At 31.3% G+C, this 13,542-nt stretch overlaps 1 long non-coding RNA gene across 1 annotated transcript; it reads right to left on the bottom strand.

The window, feature by feature from the left end:
• Nucleotides 1-7,692: 7,692 nt before the first annotated feature.
• Nucleotides 7,693-11,663, bottom strand: LOC143253971 (uncharacterized). Its single transcript, XR_013029922.1, has 2 exons — nucleotides 11,531-11,663; nucleotides 7,693-10,887 (listed from the first exon to the last, which is right to left on the bottom strand). It is a non-coding gene; the product is annotated as an uncharacterized LOC143253971 (long non-coding RNA).
• Between the last annotated feature and the right edge of the window lie 1,879 nt (nucleotides 11,664-13,542).

Here is a 13,542-nt window from a genome sequence, read left to right as displayed (position 1 = left end):
GAAATCATACTACAGTAAATATTTTACCTTGTTCTTATCCTTATAATTTAATGCACATTGAACTCATCGCTTACTGGTACTTTTACGTTTATTATGAAACACTTATACAGAACTTATTTTCTACCTTATTGTGTAATATTTATGGGAAATACATTTTATATTAAATTATTTACCTCGATCGTTAATAAATCAAGAATTAAGAAATTCGCAATAAGATATGTTTCCCATTACACCCAGTTTAACAACACCTACTTCTTTACTTGTCTTTGTTTGGTTTGCCTAATGAGCTTCCCTACATGAGTCAAGTACTCCATTTCTAAAATTCGATATCTTTTACACAGAACTCTTCGGTCAGATATGAATACTTTCCTTCTCATACCACAACACTAGAAAAATATCTCGCCACAAAACACAGAGTTCATTAGGTTACACCACATAATTACTAACACTTTTATCATTGTTTTCTTCGTTACAATATTTAAAGAGAAGTCACTGCACAGTTAACGCCGTACTACGTCGTTACATGTCAATTTCACTTACATTGAACGCACTAAATTTTCAATTCACTGTTGTTATCAAATTTCTTGTACGGAATATATTGTGGCGTTGAACTACACTTTAACTATTATATTATTTACAATTAAAACAATTCCACTGACATGTCCTGTTTTATTATCATTTTAAGCAAACTTACAGTAAACACAGGAAAGGCATTTTCCTTATTAACATAATTGTAATTAAATTTAATCAAATGATCCCACATTAAAATGCTTTATAATACTGTTTTGATTATTATTTCTTAATGCGAATGGTTGCAACGTGTTTCCATGACAATTTTCTTAATACAGAACTTCTTGTAAATCAATGCTTTATTTTAACCTTATTCACCTGTTACCAGACAAGCACCATAGAACTGCATCTTTCTTTTCACATTTTCATCAATACTTATAAGCTAATAATAAACCAACTGTAACCATTTCACCAGCCATAATTTTAGAAATAGAAAATTACATATAACGAATACTCTTTACCTGACTCTTAACGTGGAATTGTTGTCAGCTCATATCCCAGCAAATTCTTTAGCTTATTCTTAACACCAGCGCAGATAGCTCTCGTGTAGATTCGAGCGTAATTTGAAAAACAAAAGCAAACTCAACACTAATTTTTCTTATACATATATCATCGCAGCGCAGATATATGGATTTATTCTTATCCTTGTTAAATTACCTATTCTACTCATCACAGCAAAATATTTGTTCTCTTACTGCTAACAATTAGATGTTAGTTATTCTGCAATTTTTCAAAAGCAAATGTTTCACTTCGTTATTATTATAAATTTACTTCAAGTAAAGTCATTCTAATTTGTACTCCCATCATTACTGTTATAAATCCATGTTAAAGTCAATATTTAAAATTGTTTTCTTTCTCATTTCACGGCGACATAAATTAAACTCGTGACCTTGTTAATATTTCACCTTACTGACAGCTTAGAAAACTTACGTATAAAAATTCATCGCACTGTAAATATATTAACAAAACAGCGCTTTGAACAATTACTGATATTAATCACAGCATATTAAATGTTTCAAGTTGATTTTATCATCATGTTTTACATATAGGAAATGATTTCCACGTAAGAATTAATCCTTATTGTAAACATTTTGCTTTAAACTTTCTAATGTACAATCATTTATACTACATGCATTGTTTAACCTCTATATATAAATTTACAAGTAGTGAAGCGAGTACACTTTAGTTCTCTTAATTTTCTATTATAAGATGATTAATAGGGAAATAATCGCAGAATAAATGTTCCTTTTATTTCTACTATTATTAGACAACTATTAGTGAGGTCACAGTACAACACATTTTACCTTACACTTTTGCTTATAATTTAACACATAATAAGCTCATCGTCTAGTAACCAACAACAGATTTAACATTTCACCAGCCATAACTTTATAATTAGAAGATTACTTGTATACAACAAACGTATCGAAATGTGCTTTAACTTTGTATTTAACTTGCACGTTGTATTACTGTCTATTTATACATAGTGAAATCATTTCAAAGTAAATATTTATCCTGATGGTACATGTATAGTGAACACATGCCAAAATAAATGTTTTCCTTTTTGTTATTCAACATTTAACTGTGATAAACTCACGACACACTGCAGTATAACCTTTTCCTACGTGTTATAATTACACCTTTGCTTACAAAGAGAGATTACATGTTATCATTATAACTTTACTTACAATCTATTATCACAGTAAATATTTTGCCAATTAAATGTTTCACTCAAATGTTATTTCTCTTTCTCCTATACTCATTATCAAGCATATCACTTTATCTTTATTAAAAACTACTTACAGTGAACTTATCAAAACGTGTTTTGTCTTATTGCTATCTTGGTGTGTTCAGTTATATTACCAACTTATTGCAAAGTAATATTTTTACCTCATTATTGTCAGTATAAAATTTCGTATAAATGACTAATCCAACAACAAATATTTCACCTTATATAATTATTTCAACTCGCCACACTGAAAATGTTTTTTTCTCATTCTAACTACAATTATCCTTAAAATAAATCATTTGAAATTAAACCTTAAGATTACCGTTATCCACTTACTTACAATACTTAAAACGCTGTTAATTCTCTACTTCAACGTTATTGTTATAATTTGTGTATCGCAAGTTCGTCACACAGTAAATGTTTAATCTTGCTTTCTCATTATCATTTCTTAATTAATGGATTTCACACACTTTACACAGCAAACATTTTACTTTATAACACCATTGTACGTCTACCATTAATGAACTTGTAACATAATAAATTTTTCACATTACTGCCATCATAATAACATATTTACACTGAACTGATCTCACGCCAAATATTTGATCTTACTGTTGTCATTAAAAGTTCATATACTGAACTCATTGCATAATTTTGTTTTACTATTTTTACACACTCTTACAACATTAAATGCTTTTCCTAATTCCTACAATTTTGAAATTACTTGAAGTATTTGCGCAACAATTAACATGACTAATATTAAAATCGTACTTATATCCAAATAATTAGATAGTAAAAATTGTACTTCAAACTTCCTATATTGCAATCACTTACACTTAATACATTGTTTTACCCCTTTTTGTTAGCTTAATAAATAATGTAGTGAGTTCACTTAAAAGTTATCTCAATTTACTATTACAAGATGATTTATAGGAAGTCATCGCAAAATAAATGTTTTCTTTTATTTGTACTCTTTTCATGAAACAACGTTTTGTGAAATCATATACTACAGTAAATATTTTACCTTGTTCTTATCCTTATAATTTAATGCACATTGAACTCATCGCTTACTGGTACTTTTACGTTTATTATGAAACACTTATACAGAACTTATTTTCTACCTTATTGTGTAATATTTATGGGAAATACATTTTATATTAAATTATTTACCTCGATCGTTAATAAATCAAGAATTAAGAAATTCGCAATAAGATATGTTTCCCATTACACCCAGTTTAACAACACCTACTTCTTTAATTGTCTTTGTTTGGTTTGCCTAATGAGCTTCCCTACATGAGTCAAGTACTCCATTTCTAAAATTCGATATCTTTTACACAGAACTCTTCGGTCAGATATGAATACTTTCGTTCTCATACCACAACACTAGAAAAATATCTCGCCACAAAAACATAGAGTTCATTAGGTTACACCACATAATTACTAACACTTTTTATCATTGTTTTCTTCGTTACAATATTTAAAGAGAAGTCACTGCACAGTTAACGCCGTACTACGTCGTCACATGTCAATTTCACTTACATTGAACGCACTAAATTTTCAATTCACTGTTGTTATCAAATTTCTTGTATGGAATATATTGTGGCGTTGAACTACACTTTAACTATTATATTATTTACAATTAAAACAATTCCACTGACAGGTTGCACTACATAACTGCTAACGCTTTTTCTTATTACTTTTTTAATCAAAATATTTAAAGTGAAGTCACTGCACAGTTAAGGCTGTACTACGTTGTTTCATGTCAATTTCACTACATTCAACTTATCACCCACTAAATTTTCAACACATTGTAGTTATCACATTTCTTGTATGGAATACGTTCTGGCATTTAACCTCAGTTTAACTATTATATTATTTACAATTAAAACAATTCCACTGACATGTCCTTTTTTATTCTTATCATTTTAAGCAAACTAACAGTAAACACAGCAAATTCATTTTTCTTATTTACATAATTGTAATTAAATTTAATCAAATGATCCCACATCAAATACTTTATAATACTGTTTTGATTATTATTACTTATTACGAATATTTCACCTTACTGATAGCTTAGAAAGCTTACGTATATATTCATAGCACTGTAAATATATTAACATAACGCCGCTTTGTATCGTTACTAATATTAATCACAGGATACCCAATATTTCAAGTTGATTTTATAATTATACATTTACTTATAGAAAATCATTTCAACTAAAGTATTCATCCTTACTTCAAAGTTGTATGTGTACACATACAGTGAAATCACTGCAAAATAAATGCTTACTTTTCATTATAATTCAACATCCGAATAAATCACAGAACCCATCGCAAGATGAAGTAAACCTCTTCTTGAAATGTAATCATTATTCCATTGTTTATAGAGAGCTTATTTCACATTTCATACTTTTACTTGTAAAATGTTTCACTGAAATGTTAGTTCTCTTATACATCATCCATCACGCAGTAAGTATATCACCTTATTATAAAAAAAGAAATTAACTTATAAGAAATACTTTATCTCATTCTTATCAATATAAAATTTCGTACAAAAAGTATGGAAGAACAAATATTTCGCCTACTTTAAGCATTTTAATTATTTCAACTCGTCAGACAGAAAATGTTTCTTCTTATTCATACAATTTCCTTACAGATAAATCTTTCCAAAGTCAACCTTACGGTTATTGTTTTACGATTACTTACAATAAACTTCTTGCACAGTAAATAGTTCCTTTAATTTATTGTTATATTAAAATTCCTTACGATAAATGTATCACACACTTAATACTTTAAACTAAATTTAATCATTAAAAGTTCATTTATGTAGAAGTCATTGCACAAAAAACACTATTATCGTCATGATTCCATTTAGTGAATAGATCACACACCAAATGCTTTATCCAATTATTATGATTTCAGCTTTATTTGCATTCGAAAAATTTATTTTACTTCAGGATTATATTTATTAAACACATCGTACAGCACTTATTTCCTCTCACCAGCATACGATTACTTTTAGCGAGTTCAAGTATTTCATTCTATGGTTATCATCGTCAGATCACTGATGATGAGCTCATATCACAGTTACCATTATTCATCATTGTGCACGTACTCATGATACACTTATCGCAACCTAAATGTACTACCTCAACGCTTTCCAAAAGCAAATGCTTCACTTGATTATTACTAAAATTTACTTCGAAGGCTTTGTAAATTGTACTCCAATTCTATCATGCAAATAAAAATAATAAACCCATTGCAAAATCAGTATTGTACCTTCTTTTTGCCTCAGCAAAGTTTAGAAACTATACCACAATAAATATTTCACCTTAATGATAGCTTGGTCATCCCTACGTATAGCGAAATCTTAGCACTGTAAATGTGTTAACTTAATGCCACTTTCTACCATTACTGATAGCACATTCACTGTATAGATGTTGCAAGTTGATATTATTACATATTGCTAAATCATCTCAAGAAGAGTACATTTTCTTCTGAATGGTATAAAGATTATGGACAATTAACTCATTGCGTTATTTATTTTTCTTACTCAATCCATCACACATTACGTGCATCACTTTCACTTATCCAAAAGTGCTTATCTTATTAGTGCGTGTAGTTAATCAAACTTATTTCAAAGTAATATTTATCTCATTATCAATATAAAATTTCGTACAAATGAATAATCCAAAACATTTCACCTTTAATCATCATAATTATTTAAACTCTAGACTCGGACGATGTCTCTTATTCTTATTACAACTGTCCCTTAAAATAAATCGTTGGAAAGTGTCAACATTTTCATGAATTCATTATACCTTACCTTATAGACAGGTTATCTGACAGTAAATATTCTACAAGTGTATCACTAAAATTGTATTTCTGTTTCTCACTAATTATTCAATCAACGAATTAAGTGTATTTATGAAAATCTACGAATGAACTTCTCGATTAAAATTAATGTTCAACGTAGTGGAATATTAATATCTAGTGAATACACTGCGCAGATAACGTATTCCACATAAATTTCCTACATATTAACATATGCATATAGTTTAAAAGCAAAACTCCTTTCGATTGATCTCAGCAACATTCATTAAAATCCTTAATCAAGCACTTCCAAACGTTTGCAATTCCTTACCTTTAGAATCACTGAAAATTTTTTAGCTGTTTATCACTAAATTTATACCACACTAACATATAAAGACATTTCTGTAATGTTGATTGAAAATGCTATCACGTAATTGAGTTCCTCCTGTGTCCGCAAGACATCTTCAGGCATAATTTGTCCCAAAATGTTCACTATTGTAACAAGCAACACAGAATATTGAACTTTATTCAATGTATTCGAAGAAACTGCATTGGATCAAATTTACTGTTTATAACGGCAAATTTTGCCATTTAAGTAACGTTTCACGTAAATTCTAAGAGTGCAGTTTTAACAATCCTGTTTGTTCATAAATTCAAACTAGTTACTTATTTCTAATAAAAATTTATTTACACCTCAGACCAAAATCTAAATTTCGAATATGCGATATTTGACTAACATACCATCATATGTGACCATTCGAAGTTTCAGGTGGTTTGCATTTCAATGAAATCATGTTTTGAAGTCGGCATTAGGCAGTTGACTCAGTCATGGAACATTTTACGATGAGTAAAATTATCTGGAATATGTATCAGTGTCGTGTTAAAAATTACGTTAAAAAAAAAAATCGACGTTTTCCTCCAATGTTGCTACAGCGTTAACTAATTACGTTCTTACAAGTTTCGGCGCCCTTGAGTTTTAAACTTACTTCACTGGGTATGTAAAATAAAATAAAATTTCGTTGTACGTTTAATACTTTGTATTGAACCACGATAGGTTGTACGATTAACTATTTTCTAAGACTACCTTATGAAACTGGTTAAAATACGTACAAATGTAGTAATTTTATTTAAAATGTAACTTTTAATGTAAGATATTTCTAAAATGTAAGTAGTATTGGGTAATAAGTTTTTTCGTAAAATTCAGAAAAATTAAAATTCAAACCCTGCTCTAACAAGATTGATTCTTCAGGACGTTTAGATCTCCAGTTTTGTTCATCTGTTTTTGTAGATTTGTATGTTTTCAAAGTTTTCTTGAAACAAACGAAGAAGATATAGTCTTAGTTGTATTTGAAATGTAGAAGTTTTAGTAATTCACTTCTAAAATAATGGTTAATAGAGGCTTTTATTTTTTAATATGTAACTTAGTTTCTATGAATTTGTTACTTAATACAAAGCCAATTGTGTAAGCTAGGAATGTTTTGTATCCGGTTTACATAAACCGGTAAGTTGTTCGCTGCTTTAGCGTGAAGTTAATATTTTAAAGAGTTTAGTTGAAATATAAATGAAATATGAAAAAGAAATATGGGTAAATAACCTTTTAATCAAATAACGTACAATTCATACAAAAACTCCAAAAGGTTTTAATCATTTCGTTAAATGAAACGCTGATGTTTATTAACACTACACAAAGTATCCAACACTCCACCCCTGTAATAGGTGCACAATCCATACGATACGTCCATGTACACAAGCTCGTGGTAACGAGTATAAGATGTTCAGAAGTATCTTATGCTGGAAGATTTCACAAAATACACGATAAATATTCAAACACAAACTTCAAATAGGACACTAAATTACAACGAACTGTTCACCATGAAAAACTTCCACTCCTTATTCAGCTTCTTACTATAAGAGCCACACGAGAAGACTTGGTTGAATGACAAGTAGAAACTTATCGGTCAAAGATCGAGGTGTAAATGATCACTGAAGATGGAATACAACTTGTATGTGGTCTTGTACTAAGAGCTTCACCTATAAGGCGAGATATGCAACTTCTAACATTTTAAAGCTCTGCTTACAGGATCTCAGAACAAACGACTTTTCACTTATATAAAACAAGAATAAAAATACTGAGACTGTTAAAGTTCGTTTTCCTTAATAGTGGACTACGAAACAAGTTACTACTTATCAGAAACAGCAACCGTACACCTCCACTGTGAAAGTCGTGTCCAAACCGTAGGACCCATATTTCGGGATGTTACTGGTGAACACCTTTACGGACTTCCAGAACTCTGGTCATCCTACTTTACAGCGTAAGAAAAAAATTAGCTCCCCACCCTCCCATTATAGTACACAAACTAAATACAAATTTAGTTAACAAACTTGCACATTCCGACACGAATACAATTAGTTAACTCTGCACTTAGAAAGCCACCAAATCGTTTTCCGTAAACCACTAAAGTTCATACTTTGATCAATTTAAGAAAATTTAAAAACACTGAATTATGCCTGCTACATTAATAACCGATAATTCTACATTTAAAAATATAGACTAACTTACTCTATGTGATAACTACTACTAACAATTGCACACAGTAGATATACTGCCGATGTTAAAAACACAGAACTGTTCTCCCATCTTCAAGATTCAAGCTGCAGAACTTGGCAACTACTGCATTAAACTTGCCACGAACAAGTTCCAAAATGACGGGGAAATTCAGTGACAATATTCAAATAAAATGCAGTTTACAGCAACAAAATGTTACCTTAATACAACTTCTAAAAGCCAATTATCTACAATTCTCTCTTCAGTCTTCACTAAGTTTTCAGAGTGACGATAGATGAAACGTCTCAAACCTTTGTGGTTATTTCGTAGTCCGAGATTTATCCAGTGTTGAACCTATTCAAGTATTCTGAGAAGTTAAGTAAACAATCCCCCCCCAAAACAAATCAGGTAGGTAGAAGTTCTATTCTTTAAAATTACACAAATTCTACCCATTACCTTTACACTGAGGTTTGTTAAGAGACAATAGAAAACTATTAAACTTCCATGTTCCTACAATAGAAAGAGTTACGGTGTTTTTTGCTTTTTATATAAAAACATTTGAAACAATACATACAGCACAATATACGTTACTTGTTTATCCAGTTTAGTGCTAGTTTACCCCTTACTATACTTGGTCCATGCAAAAGATGTCAGGACAATTTTCATGCACGACTACATGGAGAATTTCCTCTTGGTTCCAATTAAGGTGTATAGTTGTAGTACTTGGGAGGTTAAACAAATGTGCATTCATCATCCATAATAGACATCTCCGTCCAACAAATTTGCTTGCTGAGGCTGCGAGATCAGCATATCCTAATATTACGATCTTCAACAGTACGTGAATCTCGGTTGTTCACAAGTCTGCAGGTGAACGTCATTCTTTATGACCTAATTCAGTGTAAGAAAACAAAAAAAACGCCACACACGCGAAAAGTATTTGCATAGCACACAACTCTGAACTATTACTATGAATGAGACAGATCAACATTCTACTTCAGGTAATTCAAGTACGCTCTGTTGAAGACAGTTACGAGTTACACTCGGATTATCCCTAACCTGTATAAAGTTCAGTTGACTAATCAAAGTAAGAAAGTATTAATCAGAGGCTGGTAACTAACCGGCATCCTTCTAATTACACGTTCGTTTAACATGCACTTAACCGAAATTACCTATTGGTCTAGACGTACCAATGGCACATGATCAAGGTTGGACGATCTTCCAGATACACGTCAGTAGTATGAAAAGAAGGGACGAAATTCGGACATCACCAAGAATTCATGTTGAAGAACCTGCGTGATATTTACCAAAACACCTATTCCCTAGCAAGTTTTGCTAACGTTACTGTAACATATATTAACCTTCAGAAAACATGTTCACCAGTACAAAATGTTACCTTACTGCAGGTGTATCAACTACAAGTACTCTTCTTCGTTCTCAGGGTTGAGTTTGAATGAAGAAACAGCATAATGAAAAACAATCATACATACGTGGCAAGCTCTTAAGGGTCTCAATGGAGATTCTTCACTTTGCTGAACCTATTTAAGTAATCAAGGTGCAAGTAAACCACTACCACCCTACCCACAGTACAAGGTAAAGGGCGGCATTTGTCTTAAGATACAGATCAGTTATGGAAATTTCCATTAAAATATCTATTGAGGCTAGACTGAATTTACGGTTTACGTTATCACTTCAGTTACAGTAAACTCGTACAGCAAGTCTTGCATGGTATTCAGAGTTCAACTTTGAATGTAAATCTCTTTTGTAACTAACAAGCAATTAAACATTAGACAAAAAGTAAAAACGCAAAGTTGTTAACGCTCCAAATACAGCTTACCCTATACAAGAGTCAGAATGTTACACTTCCTCCAAACTAGGAACAGATGACCATTCTTCTACGACTATGGCGAATGACATCCGTGACAGTAACTTCCGTTCTGCAATTATACTTCAAAAAACAGAAAAAGTAACCCATCCCCCAGAGTTCATCATCCTTACACAATGCACAAAATACGTGCAACTCATTTCGCAATTTCTACTTCCATCTTTTAACAATCTACAAAAACGAAAACGATGTAGTTAGTAGGAAAGTTACCTGTCCTTGCAGTACTTACACACTCCTTATGCAGTTAGTTATTTCGAGATCCTTTACCATCAAAAGGCAACGTAAGATATTGTAGATTCACCTATAGCCTCAACTGCAAGTACAGTAGAATCTATACATCAGTTGAACCTATTAAAAAACAAAACCAAAGTTTCTTTAACCCCCCTTTCCACCCTTGTTCGACAGCCTAGACTATATGCAAGTGAGTTGTAATTGTAGTCGCATCATATATAGTAACACCTATACATAAAATATGTTTAAACAACAGACGCCGAGTTAAGTTTGAAAAGACCATATTAAAAGGATTTTATTCTAAAAGTAATCCAAGCATTCCAACTTAAAAACCTGATCTTCACATTATCGTTTCGTTTTTTTCATGCAGACTGCGCCAGAGGGAAAAAGTGATTAACATGTAGTCCTCTTCCAGAAATTACTACAGCATGAAAGGAAGCTCATTACAACTACAACAACAAATACATAGTTAGCACACGAGTGTTTTTCTTAAATCTTCCCCCCTACTAAACTTTTCGAAAAAAACAGCAGCAGATTATTAAACTAGCATCACATATTACTATCGGGATGTTTACGTCTATCGTAGCAATACATTTAGAGTTATATTTGCATCTACACGATAACTCTTCAGCGCTATTTCTTTTTTAAATAAGAATATGCAACTACTATATCAAACTGATATATTTCTCTAGTGTTATCTTAAAATTTGCCATTGAAGTACTGTACTTCACAACTGTAAAGAAAACTTAGCTAATATAACCGAATTCATCGTTGCCGTTACGACGCCTCTGGTTGTTCTTCTAATCTCCGCAGTTCTCCGCTCCCTTTCTCTCAACATCCGCTTTCGCTCTCTTTCAACCTACCATTCAAAACACTCTGACGTTACCAACTACGTCACGAGGTACGAAAAACGCCTTAAATAGCACTCATGGGCCTTTTCACTGTATTCTAGTGCAACAAGTAGAGAATATAGCTCCCATATTCTGACGCAAAGTTTTAACTTTTAGATCTTTATTAAGCACCAAACGTATTTAAAAGTAATAAACATTTGTTTTTATAAAAGGTTTAAGGTAAATTGTGTAACATGCTTAACGAAAAGTCAAAAGAACATTCTAGAAATTTTGCGGAAGTGCACAACCATATAACACCTATTATCTAACCTTTATATTGCGATATAATATCCCGTAGCGCCATCTATTATCTCGAATATTGTTTTCAATAACAAAAAGAAATATCCTGATGCATTATAGCGCCATCTATCAGCAATAATGTTCTTTATAAAAATATAAAAAGGAAAATCCTAAGTTTAAGTTTTCCCGACATACAAGCCCAAACTATTTAAAAGTTGTATTTTAAACAATTTAAAGTTGTAATCAAATATATCAAAATCTAGTTGATTGTAAACTTGTTTAGACCTTGCCCTACGTGTTCAAAATTACGAACAAAGCTGTTTCAAATATTTGATGAATTTAAAAATTATAACCAAAACTCAATCAACGAGAAAATGAACATACTTTTTAAATTTAAGTTTACTCGATAAAATCGGAAAAAAACAATATTACTTGTGTGTTTATTTCGGAAATATAGCTCATTATGACAAAAATCACACAAAGTTCACACTTCTACGTTAGAAGTGCTTGTAATAATTCACCATATGACAATACAAACAAATCCACAACTCGCAATGATTTCAAAATATATTATTTTTCAGTACAAGTACATTTAGTATTCCTTTCCCTCCGTACATTTTGTTTTACACATTAAACCATGTATTGTTCTTCTTGATGACAAAAACCCACTTGAAACAAAATGCATCTCGGAATGGTTAACTTGAAAATGTCCTTGGAAGATTGAAACGTTGTTCTCTGCTTTATTAATAAAAATGTTAAAACGCATACCAGCCATGTTTTGTTTGTTTTATAATCTGTAATGATATATACTTACCTGCAAAAACATGTTAGCATACATCGTAACATTGAAAGTGAATAAAACAGGTCAGCAATTAGCTTCACTTTGTTTAGTGTAATTATTTATTTTTTAAAATAAATTCAAGCAATGACATGAAAAATAAAATTATTTCGTTATTTTATACAACTTATTATTTATGAGTTCGTAAAGATAATATATATTATAAAACTGCACCACGACTTTAATTATATCATGTTATACCTTTAATTTGTTTATCAGTTCTTTTTAACATAAATTTGGTTTTATACCTGACCCATAGGAACATGCTTATAATCAAGTTAAATTTCTCAATTTACACAAATACATGCTGTTACGCAGTGATAAGATGACGCAACGTGCAGTCTCCTGTCCCTGTTACTAAATATTACGTAGGGTGAGTCGTATTCTGTCTACATTGCGGCACAAAATGATCAACTAAATCTACTGTAGCTAAAACTACTTTCCGATGTCATGCACTGCAACGAGGGAAGGCAACATGCGTGAAGTACTGACAATAAAGTAATCAGGTGACCAAGGACTTACGACTAACCCGAGGTTTTTATTTTGTTTTATTATTATTATTTTGAGACAAAAAAACCCTGACCAAAACAGAATAATAGGACTGATCCGCCGCCAGGCTCTACTGCAGCCCACACCTGAACTTGTAGACCAGAGTAGAATTACAATTACTTTTTTCCAACTGATATGCTTGCCCGGAATAACCTACGACAACGTTTCTCCTCCTCCATGTTTACTACTAAACGCAAAAGTGAAAAACTCAGATTGAAATCGCTCACATTTCAAGCTATTGGCAACGTAGATAAG

The sequence above is a fragment of the Tachypleus tridentatus genome, chromosome 6 (assembly GCF_004210375.1).
Source record: "Tachypleus tridentatus isolate NWPU-2018 chromosome 6, ASM421037v1, whole genome shotgun sequence".
In the NCBI taxonomy this organism is placed as follows: domain Eukaryota; kingdom Metazoa; phylum Arthropoda; class Merostomata; order Xiphosura; family Limulidae; genus Tachypleus; species Tachypleus tridentatus.
The sequence above is the reverse complement of the archived record's forward strand: the minus strand, read 5'-3'. Positions and strand labels throughout refer to the sequence as shown.